Source organism: Neopelma chrysocephalum, unplaced genomic scaffold (assembly GCF_003984885.1).
Source record: "Neopelma chrysocephalum unplaced genomic scaffold, ASM398488v2 Primary Assembly neopelma1_88, whole genome shotgun sequence".
In the NCBI taxonomy this organism is placed as follows: Eukaryota; Metazoa; Chordata; class Aves; order Passeriformes; family Pipridae; genus Neopelma; species Neopelma chrysocephalum.
The window spans coordinates 3,839,985-3,854,313 of NW_020897750.1; the positions used below are offsets into that span (position 1 = coordinate 3,839,985).

The 14,329-nt window shown below is 39.9% G+C and overlaps 1 protein-coding gene across 1 annotated transcript in view; it reads right to left on the reverse strand.

The window, feature by feature from the left end:
- Positions 1 to 3,273, reverse strand: part of PTPN13 (protein tyrosine phosphatase, non-receptor type 13) — a 117,840-nt gene extending 114,567 nt beyond the window's left edge. Inside the window, exon 1 of the mRNA XM_027692787.1 lies at positions 3,135 to 3,273. The gene's annotated coding sequence lies outside the window, so the exon portion shown is untranslated. The remainder of the gene's footprint in view (positions 1 to 3,134) is intronic.
- Positions 3,274 to 14,329: the final 11,056 nt, after the last annotated feature.

Genomic DNA, 14,329 nt, shown 5'->3' on the forward strand with positions numbered 1-14,329 from the left:
GTACCCCAAGACTTGCTTTTCAATCTCTTTGTCTCACTAACTAGCTCATTTTAAAACAGCAAAACTTCAGTCAATTTTTCTGTAAGCAGAGAAAAAAAAAGGGTGATTGACAGACTGTTGGGCTGATAACCAACACTCCCTCTCAAGGGTCCAAAATGCAGTATCCAGATCAATACTTACATGTTCTTAGGTTTAACAGACTCCTGGTGAACTCACTTTGAGTTTTACCATCAGTAGACTACAGGTTCTAGGCTAGTCACACAAGCAAACTGGAAAACTCTTCAAAAGAAAATCACTCCCCTTAAAGAGTTGACCTTACTCTTGTTCAAGTTAATAAGTCTTGGAACAACCACTAGAGAGACTCTTGAGTGTAAGGTCTCCCTAACTGTGAAGAACTTTGAACAAGAGAATTCCTAAATTAACAAGGCCTTCTGGGCCATACTGTCGTGTATTTCGACATATAAATATTTGAAGCCATTTAACATACAGCAGCATTCAGAGACTTCAGTGATAAAGAAGAGCTTTGTCAAACTGACTGGCACTTCAACAATAAACGCCATTTAAGAGTCTGCCCAGTCTCATTTTATCTGTCTAATTACTTACCTCTCTTGCAGGAATAGCATGCCATTAAGGTTTGCTGATTAAGATTTGAAGGCACTTTGAAGATTTATTGTACTATACAACCACTAATTATTATTGTTCATACCTCCATTTGGTTGAGAGAAAAATAGCTTTGTGCCAAATAATTTCTGTTCCACATGTAAAAATAAAAATATTTGCTCTGCTGTGCTCTTTAAAAAGTAAAAAGAAAAAAGACGGTAGTTTAGAAAAATGCAGCCCTTCTCTGTGATACTCACTCTATAAGACCCACAGAGCTGAAAAAGATCCCACCATAAAGGAAAAAAAAAAAGAAGGAACACAACAACTTTCTTCCCACTGGAACAAGCAAACGCAACATTTGTGCCTTGGTAACTTCCCACTCGCAGGAATGCAATCTCCTCCCTTTCCTAGGCTTCTTCACTACTTCCCTTCAAGGCATCGAAAATGACAATGCTATGCACAAGTTACAATGCTACACACAAGTTATCACAGGCTCGTGATGACCAGTTGCAGGGGTTATTTACCACTCATCCACACAGCTTGTTTTTACTTTCAAGGGCCTGTGAAGCTGTGAATTGACTGCTGGATCGCATCCTCTCCATAGGCTCTCTTATCCTGGTGAATATACACGCTGTGCACTCACTTATCCCTTAATATTCAGCTCATCCTTCTCACAGATACTTCCTTGTTCCGTGCGTGCTCCTCCATCCACTCAAGTTTCCTTGAGCCTGTGGTTCTCACAGCCTCCAATTCCACTCAACAACAGTCTCAGAATGAAGAGATTTTTTTTTTAATTAAGCTCTTATAACAACACCCTGTGATACAGTCTCCTTTTACATCTGGTATGTTCAAAAGTATTTACTTTTATTGCACCTTTAACTTGAAAAAACAACAACCAACCACACTCTGAAGAGAAACAAATCATTACAAAAACCCTCATGTAAAGAAGGCTCAATTTTTTTATCATGGATGAGCAAAAGAAAAGTCCCATTATGGAAGAAATACAAGTCATGTGTTTTTCCAGTCACCAGACAGGATTGTTAGGTTAAAAAGGAGTAATAAAATATCTTTAAAAGTTAGAGTGCATATTTTTCTCTCTCTTGCTGTCATTCACTTCTTTCCTTAAGTTGTTGCTTATATTTTAAAACTCTTTATGGAAAGACATGCTTGTTGGCAAAAAGACACTCCAAGTGAAACACATATGCTCAATGTGAAAGCTGAATAGATAGGTACGTTTGATAGCACTAGGAGTGGTAGCAAATTCTGTTGTAACTGCACTACCAAAAGATCCTATAACTAGATTTACTCTTTCCTCATCAGGATTTCTTGCACAAGAACCATACTATTTAAGTTGTTTTTCTATTTGTTTCTCTATCCTGGTTGATTCTAACTCTTGAAGAAATACCTTTAGAACAGATTTCTGGTCTTCCAAATACAGACTTGCACAGGCAGAGTTCAGTCAGAGGCCTGATGTTTAATTTGAACACAGGAAGCAGTTCTGCTCTGGAAACATTACTTCGGGTATTAAAGGTCATCATTTCACTAACCTGAGCCCAAACGAATGACCCGAGAGTCATGACACCTCGGAACATACATATACAATGATTGCTTTCTCACATGAGGTTAAGCCCCCAGGAAAAGGTTTGTGTATTCTGACCCAATTTCACTGTACAGTTTCATAAAACACGTTCTCTTCCCTGAAAAGGCTTCATGAACTGATCTCAGTTACTGCCCCGGCTAGTTCCACATGCAAAGGCTTTCATATTCCCTTCTCCAAAACTCACACCTTAATAAGATGGCTAGACACAGATTACCAGCAACCAACCTTACAGTTTCCATGTCCCACATTTACTTCTGATCCTACCTACAAAACCAAACCGGTTCCCAAATGTTTCCCCAGTAAACAGGAGGGGTACAGAACAGCTCCTGGCGGTTCCCTATGAAGTCACTGCCTTTGTTGTTTTAAACATGCAATTTAAAGAGAATGACACAATCTAGAATATGAGAGAGATTATCCTGCGGTCTGCGGAGGTGTCGATTGCTGGGAGATAAAAAGCCAATGAAACCTACGCTATTTCTCATCGCCGGCCAACAGATTTATACTTCGTTTCTGCTCCTCCAAAAACGTTAATAAAGGAAAAAAGTTTTCCCCTCTGTTAAGATGCCCGAGGGGTGGGGGGGGGGCTGCTTTGTTTGGCTGGCGCAAGCAAAGCCGAGCCCTTCTCCGCCGGCAGAAGTGTGTCCTGCTGCCGCCGAGAGCCCAGGCGGACCCTCGGGGACCCGGGCAGGCGATCCAGCGGGAGCACCAACACCACCCGCCGCTCCCTGCGGCCTTTCTCTCTTTCTCTCCCGCACCTCGCCGCCGGCACCCCCGCCATCCTGCGAGAAGCGGGGCCAGGCGGTCACACACCCACCGGCGGCTATCCATCCATCCATCCTGCCCTCGGGACAGACCCCCTCGCTGGAGGCCGCCGCCAGGCTCCCCCCCGACCTCCGAGCGGCCGCGCCGGGCTCTCCGGGAGCCGCGGACCTACCGCCACTCCAGAGCCGCCGATCGCGCACGGAGGGCGGCGGTGGGGAGCCCAGGAGCCCGAGAGAGCCCGAAGCTTCGCCCTCCCCCGTAGCAAGGCTATGCTCGGCGCCTGCCAGGGAGCGCGGGCAGGCAGGGAGGCAGCGCGGAGCAGCATCTCCTGCCCCGCCGGCCGCCAGCCCCGCCGCGGACGGGGCGGGAGCGGCGGCGCTCCCCGCCCCGCGGCTCCCTCCCTCCTCCCCGCTTCCATCCCTCCTTCCCGCTGTGCACGGCCGGCCCGCCGCCAGCAGCCGCCTCTCCGAGCGCCCCGGTACCCACCGCGGCCGCCCGGCCCCGCCGGCCCGGCCCTGCCGCTGCCCGCTCCGCTCCACGTCGCCCCGCCGGTCGCTGCCCCTCGGGGCCGCCAGCAGCGAGGGGAGGCGGGCGCGCACCGCCCACCGCCCCCGACCGCCGCGCCCTCCTTCTTTCCCACTTTCCCTCCCTCCCGCCCCCGAGGCGGCGGGGCAGATGCTGACACACGCCCGGCCCCGCCCGCTCCCGCAGCGCCCGGACCGGCCCCGGCCCCTTCCCGCCCTCGCTCGAAAGTCACTTGCGAATTGATTCTCTCGGGGGTGAACTTCAGCCCTGGTGACGGCAGCCTGTTCTTGGCCCCAAAGGCGTTTTGTTTGGTTTGGTTTTCTCGGGGATGATCTTACTTCTGGCTGCTCCCCATCCTTGGCAGTCTTGGTCCTCAAACTTAAACAAAAGCCATAATGGCAAAGCTTTCAAACACGGCCCATTGTTTGGAGCCTGTGGGACAAACCATTGTGAGGAAAAGGTCCACTTGATGATATGAAAAGTTGATTTTTATTTTTTTTTAAATAAGGCTTCTTTTTCCCTCATAGGTATGAAATCCACTGTGGGAACCCCACTGTCCACTTGTGCAGTGGGGCTGGAGCCTCTCGGGTGCGTTCCTCTGGGGTTTCTCCAGTAGCTTCCTGCTGTGTGGAGACAAGACTGTGAAAAAATATAGTCACACGATAGGAAAAGTACTTTTAATTGCAAAGAATACTGCCCCCACATGTGTCCCAGAATTCAGGCTATGTGAAGATAAACTTTTTCAGAATGATATTCTGAAAGACTAATTTCTATTTTAAATAAATAAATAAATAAATTGTTGAAACAGTTGGTTTAGAAAAAATTAAAAAATGTTTGGCTGTAACTGTTTCATAACTAAATACCTAACTAAAGTATTAAGGACTGAGCATGAAAGTGAGTCTACCATAACTTAATAGTGTCAGTGACTTTGTGTAAGTCATAACAAAAATAAAGATGATGAGTAGAACTAATTTACATTTTAAGAGGCTACAGTAACCTGAGATATTGTTAGTTACGTAATTTAAATATAAGTTTCTTGTAATACAAGTTCCTTAAGTTGATAACTATCTACTTTTATTTTCAGATGAACTGGGTATATTGGTATCTCTGTTTCCAACCAGAGCTCATTTTAGTCTCTGTACATTTGTATATTCCATGGCAAGGGCCCACCTCCTCTTTCTACAGGTTAGTGTCTTACTGAAATAAGAGGGGTTTTTATAGATGTTAATGATCTGTAATAGATTTTATCCTAAAACTCTGCTTCCATGCTTCAGTTCAATTTATAGTGGCTATAACTTGTGTTACTATATGTTCTGTCTTCTTTACTTTATGTGAAGATAGGGCACAGAAGAAACTCTTTGTAGGAATATGATTTTTTTTCAAAGATACATTATTAATTCAAGTAAACAGAATGAGTGGGATTTACAAATGTGTTAAAACCCAACACACATAACAAGGAAATATTGTATATTTGTACTAGAATATGCCTCTGAATACAGAAGTCTCCTCTTCAGAGAGTCACCTCTCTTAAAAGACTGTAAATTTGATTGTAATTTAGTTTCCTCTAAAGATTTAGTTCCTCGTTCTTCATTCTACTAATGAGCATCTGTTTGGGATAGAATTTTCCTTGGCCTTGTAAATGTATGTGAATGCCTTAACAATTATCTCATTAGACTATTTGATTATTTTTTTAATTAAACATCTTCAACAAGGAAACTTGGAGCTTAGGATCAATGAAAAATATAATTTCCATCTCCACCTACTGTGCATTTTACAGAGATGCAAATATATGGAAAATATTGTCATAACTTTAGAAACTTCTTACATCACTGACTAAAAGAAAGACATAGCACATTGTGCACAAAGAGTGAGCTGCTCAGAAAGAAACAGCAAAGAGAAACAGCTACCACAAAGATTAAATCTCTGAGAAAGACCAAGACAGTACAGTGGCTATCTGGGATTTTCAGAAGTGACAATTAATTTTGGGCATTTTCCAGTTTTGGTGCACAAACAGGGACTTTATTTTCAAAAAGTACAGAATGAGTGATATCTGAAGTTTGGCAGCTTGATTCACAGATCCCTTTAGAACTATTGGCCATTTTGTGTTCTTTGGCTAAACGACAATCAAGGATAGAGAACACTGCCTACAAACATTTGATGAGGCTCAATGCCAGTGGGAGGAAGTTCTTTTGGCCCCCTAGTGAAATCCATCTGTAGGCTAATGCCAGTGAAGTTTGAAGTGAGCTTGTTGGCCCTATACTGGTGCAGGTGCAGAAAAAGAGGCCTGAAATATATTTGGGAGTATAGTTACATAAGTACCAGGTAAAAAAAGAAAAAAAATAGGGACTTTACTAGGAAAGTATTTCTTACATCAAGTCTTACAGGTCTTGAGGACAATCTTCAAGAAAATCTAATTTACAGAAGCTAATTAGCTTTAGATACTTAAAACCAGACTGGTTGAAATAGTAGTAAATATACAGTAGAGAACAATCTTGCCCAGACAGAAACTACTTGTTCAAACTGGTTCTTTCTACATTTAACTTTGGAGTCTATCTTAATGAAGGTTTTGTTTGGGAATATTACAGTCAAGAGTTAAATCAGAGCAGCGGAAGAGAGACATTAAAATGTATAGGGAGAGTTGGAGAAAAGGACTTGTTTTTATTTGAGATTTGAAATGAGATGAAGGGTCACCGAGGCTGAGAAATACACAAAGGCTCTCCCAGACTGCAGCCTGTTTTGAAGAAAAGGCTCTCACATCAACAGAAGCTAGACTGTGTGGAGGGACAGACCAAAGTCTAGACAAGTTGCCAGGGGGCCAGAGGGGCACACAGAAGAGAGATTTTTTCTTTTCCAAAATTGTAGTGTTTCTATAATTCTGTAATTTCTATACTTCTATAATTGATGGCTCTCGGCTGACCAAATTTTAAATGCCAGGCAGAGAGGCTTTTGAATATTCCTTTGTTTTAGCTCTCCAACATGTAAAAGCATTGTAGTTATCTTCAATGAATTCATTCCTCTTGCTGCAACACAACTTAGCATCATCCTGTGTGCAAGTGCTAGTACAACTTTTGCTGAACACAGGAAGAGCTTCTTAAACAGAGCACTTTAAACAGAGAAGGTGTTGATTGTACAAATGATGGTTCATATATCTTGCCATGATCATCAGTACTCACATGGCAACAAGAAATTCTGTTTATCTATTGGTAAATTCTATAATTTGAGGCTTATCCTTTATTTTTGTTTTTAATTTCATGCAATGAAAGTTGCACAATTACAGTTTCAGTAGGTGGATGTCTACAGGCAACAATCTAATGTGTTGTTCCAACATTTACAGCTTGTGCACTATTTTATTACACTTCCTGAGCTGTTGAAATTACTAAGGCTACACATATAAATTTTCCTGCTTAATCAAATCTCACTTTTTTAAGGTTATAGAAATGACTGGAAACTAAGTTTTTCATATTCATTTTTAAGGATTGCATAGGTTTGCTATTTTTGACTAGCAAATACATGTGTATTCAGATGCATGATCTTAAACCTAACTGAAGGGGATGGGAACTGAATGTATTAATTGCAGACTTTTCATTAAAAGGTAGCAAAACCAGTAAAAGTTAACATACCAAGTTAACATAACCCAACTTTTTTTCAGAACTTTTTTGCCACTGATTGTTGGCATCTGTAAAATTTTTTTTGCAGTTTCTGTCACGATAGCATTCACTCACATTGACAGCATGCCATTGATAGCATTCACAGTGGTTGTAGCAACAGTGTAACAAACTCTGGTCCTGAAAATTGTGCTCAGTACTTTTTTTATGACTTTGTGTTCGCAGTGCCATCATTCCACAGGAAATAGCTGAGTTGTTGCATTTCCTAGTAGTAGCAAAGCATATGTAAACAAATGGCTGACATTACAGGTCATGAAATATCTCAGTAAAGATTAAAATATCTATGGATGAAGCAATAATAATAAGAGACACTGATGCAAACATGTCTGTTGAATCATTAAAAGCTTTGGAAAACCAGGAAAAAAAATAAATTTGAAGATAGGCTCCAGGGCAACAGAGTGAGAGAACTACAGAATTAAAGTGGAATCCCTGTATAAACTACTAAAGGAACTAAGGGTCAGAAGAAAACAAAAAGTAAGAAAATATATCAAATGCTTTAAAAATATTGTACTCCCTTTAATTGTGCTTGAATTTATTTCCATACTCATAAGAATCTCTTCTATCTGCCTGTAAATCTCTTAAGGGCATCATTTTCTACAAGAGTTCCACCAAAGTTGATTCAGAGTAATTACATTGAAATCTGCAGAATTACTCCAGTGGTACAGTGACCATAATCTGGCTTCATAGGTGACAATTATTGTGACCCCTGCTTACTCTATAAACCATTGTAATTTACATTTCTACTCATATTTGCCATAAAAACTTGTGAATTATTTGACAAAAAAGCTGTCTTGTTCCTAAGACTTGCCTCTCTCTTCTTATGTAAGAATAAGGATTATTTTAATATACTTTTTAAAGTGGTACAAAACTGGGCTTTTAAATGCTATGTCCTGGAATATCTTATGATAATTTTTTACCTAGTCAAACCAAACTTATTTTGTCAAACTTAAAGGTATGACTTCCACCCCAAAAGTTAACAACCTTTTCACACAGTTGAGCCCACTGAAGTGGATTCATTTTATTGGAATATCTAACTGTACATGCTTTTGCATTGTTGGACGCTTCTTTCCAACTTCCATTTAGCTGTGTCACACTGCTTCTCTTAATAATGTTTCACTGTTTTGTTTACTGGAAATTATTTTTGAAGTGTAAAGCAGATGGAGCAGTATGATCGACAGTCTTTATGTTGCTTTTGTACTATGTATTTCCACAACTTGAAATATAAACAGATTTTCTAACAGTCATTAGCCCCAAAGAGAAATTTCTTTAGTATCCCCTGGCCATAAATTACTTTTAGAACAAGCAGAGACAGAAAAGGGTTTGCAATGGAAACACGCCCTTGGAAAAATTTCTCGCTTCTTAGACATGGGTCATTGTTTAATCCTCATGAAGGAAACACTTTACAATTGGGGTGAAGTGTTAATGAATTGCTTAATTTTAAATTCTGAGTTTATAATCCTAATTATATCTTTTTATGTATGGCTGGTAATATTTTGGCATCTGTAACTCCTGCCTCTTGAAGCTTTCAAAGCAGGTTGCTATATGGATTTGCTAAATCTCACAACACATGGAAATGTAATATTATTCATATTTCAAAGAAGGAAAAGCTGAAGCATAACTTGATATATTCGGGGTTATGCTGGAAACTTCTTGCGAAGTACTGGAAGTTTTGTCTTCCAGTCCCACACTCTTCCTACAGAAGAGCTGGTATTCCAGAAGGAATCAGATTCTTGCTTAGTGTCTGGAAGGTTTTCTTCTGGCTGCACATAGCAATAGTTATTAATCTATTTTCACTTCACTACCTTTCATAGTACATCCTGTATTTTTTTTGAATTTAAAACATGCCCTTTTCTCCCTTCAACTGTGGAGATCGTCAGGTAGAAGACTATCTTATTTAAATTTCAAAGGGCTTCTTTGTAAAATACTTCCTTATGGTGGAACCACTAGTTTATGCTTTTAAGTAAAATCTTTACTCAGCATGTTTAAAAATTACAGGGCATTGCACACAAGGAGCATTTCAGGCCACATTTGCAAGCAAATTTAGTGTGTACAAGTGCAGTCAGAGCATAAGAATGTTCTGATCTTTTGAGTAACTTCCGTTGTTCTAAGGTTGCCACTCTTTGGCTTGACACTAACTAATGTACACGAGCCACCTAAAAACCAAAGAAACTGTATCTCATTCTTTTTGTTTGGCAGCTTGTATTTTTAAGAACCCAAGCATAAAATGTACCATGTATACTTCCTTATCACATGACTAATTACAGTCCAACTACTTTGCACTCATGGAATGTGTCTTATTATGTCCATTACAATCAGTCATCATCATTACCCACACAGCTACAGCTGAATCCATTAAGAGGAGAAACAGCCACACAGAGTCAATCGAAGCAACAGCACGTGGTGGTACCTTCCTTGTCACAGCATCATTAAAGTCACAAGCGCTTTGATACATCCTCTTTTCGCAGTCAGCCACGGCACAATATCACCAGTGAAGAGAGACAGAAGCGTACACCAGCAAAAGCACCAAGTGTTCTTGTATCACACATCTGAGACAGCACGTACACACTAAAGAGGTAAGGCAAATTCAGGCTTTAGCTGCTCCCTCTGCCTGGTTTAGTCCTGACATAAAGATTGAAAGCAAGAGCTGAAGGGGATGGATCCACAGCGAACAAACTAGGTATGTATTGCAAGGTCTGAGCACTTCACTGAAATCTGAGTTTCTGGGGCTGAGCTGCTGTGTGTCCAGGGCCCATGGAGGGAGATGTGCCTGGGAGGGCTGGGTGAAAAGCCTGTGACAGGAGAGCAGAACCCAGTAGGGTCAGAGCGTGGGTTGATGCCACAGTCTCAGGAGCACGTAAGGGAGCTGTCAGACAGACAGGCTCGAGGCACAGGGCAAGTCTGCCACATTTGCAGCACCTCTGGAGGCAGGCACATCCATGATACACATAGAGTTGGGAATAGGAGAATCTACTCATTCAGGTGTCTGCTCTGTGTCTGGACAAGACAATCTGTGCCATGACATTTGAATCATGACAAAACAGAGCCACCAGTGAGACATTATCTGTCTTTTATTACCGCTGGTGCAAAGAATAATCTCACTCTAAAATGATAGCCCTCAAAGCTTTTAAAAGTGTTTAATTCCTGTTTAAGTGGAAAACACGTAATTTTTTTCTGTTCCTTGTCCTAGTATTTGATTGCATTGTCCACATCTCTGTGTAATTTATCTAATTTATCCCATTGCATGGAAATAGAAAAGAATAGTGCCCTAGAAAAGGCACTCTTATCACAAATGAAAATAGGTTGAACGGATATGTTCAAATCATACAGCATGCAAATCACAACCACATTACCAATTAAAGATGGAGAAAAAAAAAGGAGTTTGTCATAAACAAAGTGCTTTTATTACTTGGATTATACTATTGTACAACTACAAATAACACTTAGTCCCTTGTGATACATATCATAGTCTACCTGAGCTCAGAATTGGGAAACTGCTGTTATTTACAGAGAAAAATATTGGCATACATTTTTCCAAAACATATTTTCTGACCCTCAACTACCAAAAGTCCATAGAGAAGTACCCCGACAACTTCAAGAACAGTAGACAAATAGAGGGTGTTTAGCATCTGTTACTAATCTCTTGTTTTTTAAAAGAAAAAAATTCAAACCCAAACACAGTCTGACCAAATCTATCTCTAACTTACTTGGTTTGTGTGACAGTTTAAAATGAAGCTTAAGATAAGGGGATTAACATATACTATGGGATCAGATGCTGATCCAAACCCTTAGCTGGATGCGACTGGGGAGAATTCTCTTTTCTATTACAGGAAACTATTTGGCGTCAATTGTTTCCTTTACAACTTTTAAATAGATCCATTGTCTCCAAGGCTTATCAGGGAGAGATTTAAACAAGCAAACTTCACCATATGTTCTGCACATGCAGGAAACAAAATATGAAGGAGTATATTTTTTATTTCTTATTTTAATCTCAATGAACTGATCATTGTTAGATAACCATAGGAATACATTAGATACGAAATCACCAGAGGAAAAGAGCCACATTTTTTAAGCTGTGTAAGAGTGGGAGGAAAAACATAAATTATTTATCTGAAGATCACTGAAAATTTGAAGAACTTATATTTTCACAGTTCCTGGAGAAACGTATTAGTATTTTTAAAAATAGTCTCTAAGATTTGTATTCCCCACTGGTATGGCTGCCTTATTCCAATACAAGCAGTGTATTTTCTCCAAAAAAGTCTGACAAGTTCCATTGTTACGTTGTCATTTTTCTTTCTTCTAAAGAGAAGCAGACATGACATTACTTGATTTTAATATGAATAAACCATCTTCTTTTTGACAGTAGGCTAGCTGGTGTCAGTGGTTCAAGAAACTTACCTGGTTAGTGGAACAAGGCCAAGAATTGAAGCTACATTAGCTCAAAAGTTTCTGAAGTGTTTCGCTAGAGAAGTCTGCCCTCTGATTTATGACTTCTCTGCATGTAAATTGTGAACTTATTTTTAAGTGGTCTGATCACTAGTGTGCATAAATAAACATGAGCCTGCGGATGGCTCATATTTGTTCAAAACAAGTGTAGTTGGGTTATTCAGTCCTTGAAATTATTCAAGCAGACAAAGTGACTGCACATCCAGGTCAAATGTTGTGGTTGCTCTTCCATGAGTGGACAACCCAAATTCGGGAGCTTTTAAAAGGAGATGTACACTGCAATTAAGAAAAACCAAGATTTTCTTGCTTGTGGGGCCTTACATTGGAGTCCTTTGAGTATCACTATGCATAAAATGGTCCTCAGAAGAAAAATACTTACAGAAAAAAAACAAGGGAGGACCAGAGCAGTCTTTAAACGTAATTTGGAAAAGGCAAGAATAGAGGAATTCCTTCCAAAATTCCACTGTGTGGGCAGGTATTTCTTTCTTCTCAAATCATTTGTAGCTAAGAGTTGTCCTTGTCTTTCTTGAGGAGGGAAAAAAAGAGCAAACCAAAACCAAAAAACAAAACCAAAATACCAAACCTGTACTGATATCTTAATAATTTTTTAAAAATACTACATACATGAGCCATCAATAAATCAGCAGTCATTTGAGCTGTGCACATGAACTTCCTCTTGGCACACTCCAATCTACAGCAGGGGTTTCCTCTTACATCACTGTACCTGCAGTCTTCTTCCCTGGTGCAAATTGACATGGTACAGGAGATTTCACTGGATAACTGACTTAAACATTTCTGGATTCAGGGAAGTTAGAATGCTGTGGCATGACCACACCTCCCGCTCCAGGACTGTAGACAAGATGACTTCATTCTTGGTTGCCTTCTTAGCCATTTCTGTGTCCAAGGAATACTTGCTGCTGCTGGGTTTGTAATTCTCTACAGAGATGTTTCATCTTTTGACTTGAAACATTCTGTATATTTCCATCCACTGGCTCATCTCCTTCCATCCCTTTTCTGTCCTGGTCTGGCTGGGAGGTCCTCTCATCAACGGTGCAGCATTCACTTTATTTTATACATAGAAAATATAATTTTAAAGCAGTTTTTGTTTAAGTGCATTAGTCTACTCCAATGCCAGTATGTCTTCCTACCTAATACTTCTGATGTTCAAATATGGTATGAAGCATAGGAAAAATAACAGGAATTATTCTGTTTTAGAAGATGGACTGCAATGTGGATTTTCTCCAGTGGGAGATGTTTTGAGCAAGTTAATTTACTGATACTGCCACAAATACAGTGAAGGCAATGGAGCTGCACCGATTAACTATGTCTGCTAAAGCTCAGACTGACGTCCATGTTACCATTAGTTGTGTAATTATTACCCAAGAAGGGTTTCAGAGGATATTTTTTATGACACTGCTGGAGAACTTTCTATTACAGAATGCTAGCAAAACAATATCCGAAAGCAGGTATTTTAATGTTCATGCCCACTTGTAACTGGCTTAACACTGTAGACACTCTATTCTGTCTCAGAAACACACTTTACTGCAAACCACTGACTGTTCCACAGACACTTTAAATCAAGTATTTAAATCTTCAAGAAAAGAAATCTGAAACTCAGATGATTTTGTTAATTTTATCTTGGCAATGCTGCAGAATGAAATGTATTTCTTTACACAAAGGACTGCAGCATCTGATGCACATCTGTTCTGCTCTGAAGAAAACAAAGCAGCTCCCTTTTCACTGTGTTCATCTTTTTCATTGTTAAAGCAAATAATGAACAAAATCAGATAATCTAAGGCACGTGAAATTAGCATACTATTTAATCTTTCAGTTTAATATCTTGCCATCTGCATGCCTGTGTGCTAAGCCTGTTTTTTATTTTATGTAATAGGCTTCAAGTACTTGCAGTGAAGCTGCACGGGCAGCTGGCACACCGTTAAGATGAATGCTGTGACCAAAACCTCTATTTCCTTCCACACACCAGAACAGACAGTTTTCTGGGACAATACCATGGTCCTATAATGCTATTTAAAGAAACAGAGAGATGTGGCTGAAATTCTGGTATTATTCACACAAAATATTTTTATATATGTATTTCCTTTGTACCATCTTTTACTTTCTATGTAGTTAAATTTACCTGCAGTCTCTTGCTAGCTCTTGCGTGCTTTAGCATCCATAAATGAGTTAATAACAAATCTCTTACCTCTGTTTCTTCATTTTGTAGGCATGCAAGCTATCTCTTTATAATTTATAATTAGTTGATATCCGACTTCACAGATCCTTAAATACCAGGAGGTCCAGGCAAATTTTAATTCAGACTGTGTGCAGGATAATAAAAATTTGCATCATCAACATAACAAAAGTATTTTAACGAACATCTTAGTGTTGTTATTTGCAACACCTTCGACAATTTTGTATTTCTGAGAAAAGCAGGTGGGGAAGAGGGGGGTGATTGGTTTTCTGCACATGATTTTGAGTGGTGCTGTAGCCATCTTGGGAAGTTTAGCTCCAAATGTAGGAGACTGAATTTGCAACTTGTTCAAGGTATGCTCACAGATGGCCAGTCCTGATTTGTAGCACTTCTACTAAGACAAGTGAGGAATCACAAACAGTAACACATGAAGTAGGAGCACACTATAGATACCAAAATCGACATCCTGACAGCCTAAATATATGTATATATATGTATATATCACATATAAAAGATTAGTTATTAAAGCAACAGGACACATTG